Source organism: Uranotaenia lowii, chromosome 2, assembly GCF_029784155.1.
Source record: "Uranotaenia lowii strain MFRU-FL chromosome 2, ASM2978415v1, whole genome shotgun sequence".
Classification (NCBI taxonomy): Eukaryota; Metazoa; Arthropoda; class Insecta; order Diptera; family Culicidae; genus Uranotaenia; species Uranotaenia lowii.
In genome coordinates, this window is record NC_073692.1 from 290,451,759 (window position 1) to 290,459,016 (window position 7,258).

Below are 7,258 nucleotides of genomic sequence, written 5' to 3' on the forward strand. Positions count from 1 at the left end.
AAATGAAAAATATACTTATCTTAGTATCCTGTTGAAAGACATTTTTTCTGTGGGCAACGGTATCGGGTGAAAATTCGCCACTCGACGTCATCAAAAAACCATACATCGAATTTTAATGAACTGGCAGCACAAAAATATAGAGCTATAGTTGCGCCATCTCCATTTGAAATGAATAATGAGCTTTTGAAAACTCATAACAGCGCTATCTCGTGATGAAAATCACTTGAGAAAAAAGGCATAACAGCACCATCTTCTTTCAAAAAATGACTTGCTAATTTTCTAAAGGCTTTTCGAGTTGCTGCCATTTTCTCGACTCACAAAGGAAACAAAAAATACAAATATTTAAACATAAATTGCACTTCATAGTTAACACTTTTCACTAAAACTTCACAACTCTTCTAAGCACAATCACCTCAAAATTCGCTTTAACAATTAAAACTCAACAAAAAACAATTATTTCACCAAAAAATCAACATTTTTTCTTCTACTTGTAATAAGTAACACCATCAACACCACACCCAGGGTTGCCATCCAGTAAAAAATATTTTACCATAATCTTTTATGCAAAAACTGACTTGTCTCGCCAATATAAGAAATGTTACACTGAAAATAATTTTCACTTAAAAGGTAAGTGACATCTAGAGTGAATTTCGGCCATACGTAAATTCATGTGAATTTTAAGTGACCGTCAAGTGAAAATCACTTAAGTGACCAATCAAGTGAATTTCAAGTGAGTGGCAAAGTGAATATCAAATGTTTGCTCAGGTCGTTAATATCTTTCAGTTATAGTGCTTTTAAGGGGAAATTTCGGAATATCAAACATGAATCAAATTTGTTTATTCAAAACAATTATTTATTTTAAAAAATACAACTTTTAAAACCCTCATTTTTTCATATTTATTTGGATCGAAATAGAAGTTTCGGTTTGCGAAAATAATCAACTTCTTCACTTTGACGAGACAATCTGGTTGACTTTTCTGAAATAAAAATGAAAAAAATTACATTTTGACGATAGTCTATTGGTTTGCATGATACTTACTTTTATTTCGCTGCACTTGAATTTTTTCAAAATAAATCACCATCGGAAAACGTATCCGAAATCTGATTGCTTGAAAAAGGTCACTATAAGGACGTGTTATCCGATTCACACGATGTTCCTGTCGATCTATGGAAAAATATAATTGCTTAAAAACATATAAATTACTCTAATTCTGCATGCGCCTACCAACTTCAACAAACCTCTGTTGTTTCTTTTCCAAACAACAATAAAACAATCAATACCGACATTGTTGACATTCGCTATGACAAAAATCACTTGAATTTTAAGTGACGGACAGGTGAATATTGGCTTAAGTGACCGGTCAAGTGAATTTCAAGTGAGCATCGGAGACATTCAGTGTCGGTCACTTGAAACTCAAGTGATGAGTAAGTGAATATCGATTCGGTCACTTAAAACTTAAGTGAGAGGCAAGTGAAATGTACATGAGCCACTTGAAATGAAGAAATTCACTGAGTTCTCACTTTTAAGTGAATCGTCTAGTGTTTTTTAAGTGTGATTTTGGGTTCAGTGTACATTCTTCACATGTTATGTCATAAAGTACACCGAAAATAATTTTCACTTTAAAGGTAAGTGACATCTGGAGTGAATTTTCGCCATACGTAAATTCATGTGAATTTTAAGTGACCGTCAAGTGAAATCACTTAAGTGAGCGATCAAGTGAATTTCAAGTTAATGGCAAAGTCAATTTCAAATGTTTGCTCAGGTCATTAATATATTTCAGTTGTAGTGGTTTTTAGGTGAAATTTCAGAATATCAAACATTAATCAACTTTGTTTCTACAAAACAATTATTTATTTAAAAAAATACAACATAAAAAGCGTCACTTTTTCTCTTTATTTGGGTTCAAAAAGATTTTTTGGCTTCGAAAAATCATTGACTTCCTCACTTTGACGAGACATTCGGGTTGATCTTTTCTGAAATAATAATAAAAAAAAATTGAATTTAACTAGTATTTATTGTTTTGCATGATACTTACTTTAATTGCACTTGAATGTTTCCAAAATAAATCATCATCGGAAAACGTATCCGAAACCTGATTCCTTCAAAAAGGTCTCTGCGACGTGTTAACCGGTTCACACGATGTTTCTGTCGGTCGACCTATGGAAAATATCATTGTTTAATAACATATAAATTACTTTAATTCTGCACCTACCAACTCAAACAAACCTCTGTTGTTTCTTTTCCAAACAACAATGAAACAATCAATACTGACATTGTTGACATTCGCTATGCAAAAAATCACTTGAATTTTAAGTGATGGGCAAGTGAATATTGGCTTAAGTGACCGGTCAAGTGGATTTCAAGTGAGCATCGAAGACATTCAATGCCGGTCACTTAAAACTCAAGTGATGAGCTAGTGTATATTGATTCGGTCACTTAAAATTCAAATGAGAGGCAAGTGAAATGTACATGAGCCACTTGAAATGAAGAAATTCACTGAGTTTTCACTTTTAAGTGAATCTTCTAGTGTTTTTTAAATGTGATTTTGGGTTCAGTGTACGTATCCCCCTTGGATTCGACCAAGATTAGTTGGTGGTTGCTATGATTAGAGATAGTTTAAATTAAGGGCCAGCTAAGTTGCCATATTGCCCCTTGTGGCCATCAAGCCTTAAACTTCTCTAGAGCCTTTGAAAAATCGCCTCTATCGCCCCCTTTGAAGCAACTCGAACGACGAAAACCCTTAAACTAAACATTCTTCGAACACCCATGACTCAAATTAAACTTAAGGCTTTAAAGCCACTTCTAATTGAAGAAAAAATGATTTCCTTGGCCTAGGGTCTAAGCCAAGGAAAGGGTTTTTTCTTCAATTAGAAGTGGCCTTAAGGCAGCTTTCTGTATTGCTGATTTCACTTCTTTTTGTCAGTTTTCAGAACTTTGTTATCAGCAAAATCATTCGAAATTTAACGACAATATGTATTCACTGACAAAAACTTGTGCGCTTCCGTCATGTAACAATTCAGCACCTTGATTGGGTTCATCAGTTCAATCAGTTGAAATGCAAAAAAGTTTGCTTCAGCTAGACACCTCTGTTAAGTTCATTCAATAGATGCTACGTGCTGAACATCGTTCCGCGAGACTGGAGGCAAGTGAGAGTTACTGGCATTCAGAAGCCGGGCAAACCAGCCTTCGATTTAAACAGACATAGGTCAATTTCGATGTTCTGACGACTCCGGAAATTACTGGAAAAAATTATTCTCTTGGACTTGATCAATGAATTTAGTCTAAGAACCTATTGATAATACGATAGTATTGATATACTATACCCAAGATGAAGTCTGAAGAGGCAAGGTTTCGAACGCTGTCTAGCACTTCTTTCTTTAGAATTTCAATTGAAGTTTGCTCAGAACGCAGATGGCTTCAGTATTAATGAACATTTAAGGGGCTTTTGATTCAGTCTTCATACAGGTTCTCTGTTGCAAGTCATGCAAATGGCATTTCGTTTGGATCGATTAAACATTAAATCCCAATTATTAAATACACACCAATCGAAATTGGTAACTTTAATTCATCATGTTTGCAAAACCCGCCGTTAGACGTACAAACAGACGTTATTACTTAATTTCCCCGTCTCACTGCTACATCGTCTCTGTTTAACAACAAAAATCCAGAAAGCCGTACTGGAAGAAAAACATGAACGGCTAAAATCAGGTTCGGATTTAGTCACCAGTACTAGGTGCAGTCGCGAACTCTATCCTCCGTATGAAAACCCGTCTTAGACGAAAAAGTTGTTCTCCCACGGTGGGAACAGTGAAAAAGTGGAGTGCATTACTTATTTTTAAATCGCCTCTCAGTGATTTTGAACTGGTCTTTGCAGTACGATAGTTCTGAAATAAACACAATTAAATGGGAATGTTTCTTATAGGAATAACGAAACTTTAATGTTAAATTAGAATTTTGAACTATGCAGAAGAATCTTTGAATCTAAATACAGTGTGGGTTATACTTTACAATTAATTTGTTTATTTATTTACCAATTTGATTCATACGGATGTGAATAATAATGATATTGATTTTTTAAGATTATCATTAAAATTTACATTCGAACCTTTACAATTTTTCCAAATATTTCTATGAAAAAAAAAGTTTAGACGAAATCCTTATATTTTTAAACTTTGAAATGTGAATTTCAAGCTTCCTTCAATTCAGGAAACTCAAGCGATACTATATTTACTGTATTACATATCGTTTGCTCACTGTAAAATACGCGTTTGATGAGTTATAAGAAAAAATGTTAGTGTTTATATCTTACTGGTTGCAGAATTTTATAAACCAAATTTAACTAATCAAAAGTATAATGTTATTTAATTGTAAACGCAATCTGACATGAGCAACATGGTCAATATTGAGTAAATAATTCAGAAACGGAAGTATCCTACAATGAATAAAATCTTAGAAATGTTCATGCCAATTAAAATGTATTTTTCAAGACAAAATTTATGCTAAAATTCAGGTACGTTTTGCAACACCCACTACAAGTTTTGCTCAGTTGGAAACTTGATCTAAACTGAACTCAATCATTCAAGTTACCAAAAACAACCGGCTGTACTCACATGGAACCGAAGCATGCTTGCAGGATTTGTACATGTACGTAGGTAAGTACTGTAAACTGGGGGAACATTGATCACTTTTTGGCTTTCTTACAGAAAAGCATAGCGAACGGTCAGTTGGGGATATCATTAATCAAGGGTCCAAGACCCCACTTTATATATACCAATCGGCTCAGTTCGACGAGTTACGAAGATGTCCGTGGATTTGTATGTTCCATTGAAACGTTCTTACCACATTAACTCCTATTCTAGGTTTTACGATTTTGATGAATTTAGTATCAAAATATTGGATTTTTTTTCCTGTAGGTCATATCTTAAAAACAAAAAAAAAAAAAAAACAAAATTGTTCGAAATTTTTCTATTCCATAGTAAATACCATGCTTACGTTGTCTCCAAAAAAGGTATCCATTTGCTCAGCCAGCAGTAGCCAGCAATCGCTAAATTAATTACCGAGGCAATCAAATATTTAACAAAAAGTTCATCAATCAGCCGAGAATCGATCCCACGACATCTAGCATGAGAGTTTAGGAGGCTAACCCCTTGACCACAAGTGAGCGTGGAGAAATGTGGCTCTCAAACTTAAACAGTTTGGAATATTTTGATAGTAAATTAACTCCTTGAATATCAGTTCGCTTATCCTCCAAAAAACGTACTGGGCATCTTTTTTTTCATATTGAGTTTAGTAATTATTGCTTTCGATTTTTTAATCATCATCTTATCATAATTATCTTTTTTATAGATTATTATTTTTACTATTTTTTTTATTAGTAAAACTATTTATTAAGGCCGTTACTTCTTAGAGTATTTTTGTGCCGAGGAGTTCAATTAACATTAATTAAAATTAAGGTATAAAGGAAGGATAAAGGAAATGGGAAAGGGGGGAAGAAAAGATCACTTATTTGTGTCGATGCGTGATCGATTTCGTGTTGATCGAGGTCCTCCTCAGGGAATACAATTGGGCTCAAAATCACTCAAAATCCTTCACGGGTTGAAGGCGCAGGAGATGGGGTCTGAGCGATGGGGTTTCGTTCCTCGGGGGCGGTTCGAGATTCACATTTTTTTTCGGCTTTGAAACTTCAGCTGATGGTCGTTGAGGTGGTGTGTTGTTTTCCAATCTCGTGCGTTTTTATTGGCTAGTCTGCTGTTGGTTTTCTTGGTGTTGTTGTTGTTCTTGTTGTTGCTGCTGCTGCTGCTGCTGCTGCTGCTGCTGCTGCTGCTGTTGTTTCAGATGGTGCGTCGGTAGAATTTCGTTTCGTTTTTGGTCGGTCGGCTGGGATGCGTTCTGTTTAGCTACGTTTGCGTAGCTCGTGCTGCTATTGTTTGCTTGAATCATTCTTCGGGCTGTGGCCATCGGTAAATTTTGATCTGTGCCGATTTTTATCGCCGCTGTTTCAGCTACCCACAAAGGGCAGCATCTATCGATGGGTCCGTGCTTTCCTGAGCAATTGTAGTAAAAGGAAGGTAAGGTACAATTTTCTTCTTCGCTTTTGTGTGTTTTTGAGCAATTTTTACACGTAAGTGTCTGTTGCTTGCATTTTATTTCGGGATGACCGTGCTTTAAACATTGCCGACAAAGAAGGGGTTGTGAATAGTACGGACGGGTGCGAACTCTTAACAAACCAAAATTTATAAACTCTGGAATAATTGTGCTGTTGATTGTAAGCACAAGAGTCGATGTGCCTACAATTCCTGAAGTCGTTTTTCTCGTGATACACCTGACATCGATAATTTTTTGCGGGTTCAATTCTGTAAAAGTACTTCATCCGACAAACTGTCCACATCTCTACACGTAACGACGAACTTCCGTTGGTTTAGTTGGGGATGACGGCCAACAACAATAGGAATGCCACTGAGTTGAGTTAGCTTAGCGTGCAACCTCACTTGATCCTGGTTCCTAACTTTCAACACGTACCAATCATATTTGCGTTCTATAAAACCTCCTTCGATAGTCCCAACATGGTCCGCAATAAATCGCGATATCACGAAGGGTTTCTTTGGTAGCTCGTATCCGTCTTTAGCTTTCAGGGTTAAATAGTGTAAACGGCCGAATAAGTTCTCTTGATCTAACCATTCCAAAACAGTCCTACCGGGGAAATCCCCGGGCGATGGGCTCATCGCGAGCACTTTGTAATTTTAACACATTTTAACACCACTTGAGAAATAAATCGATCATTTGCCTTTTGTCACAATAACGAGATAGAAAACACATCTGCTATCGACGGAGGCAGAGACTTCCTTTTTTTTATAGATTAATCATACATAATTCAGAAATGGTTAAAATCTTCTATAAATAAAAAATATAGAATAGAATAGAATTCAGAAATAAGGTATCCATCATTGTGTCATATGTTTCCAAAGATAATTTACACTCGGTAAGAAAGCCATTTATAGCATGATCATTGTTAGCAGAATATTCAAACAACATTAGTTGCTATAACTAAATGTTTGTTACAAAACCAGATTTCATGTTTCGGGGTGATTTTGATTACTATGGTTTTAACGTATCTCAACATCTTCAAAATTATTGTTTTAATACCAATTAGAACAGAGAGCTTAAAACATCAACAACAGTATTTTTTTAACTCATTTGAATTTTTAAACGTTTTCTTTCAAATACTCTCAAAAGATGGACGATATTGAAGCATACATT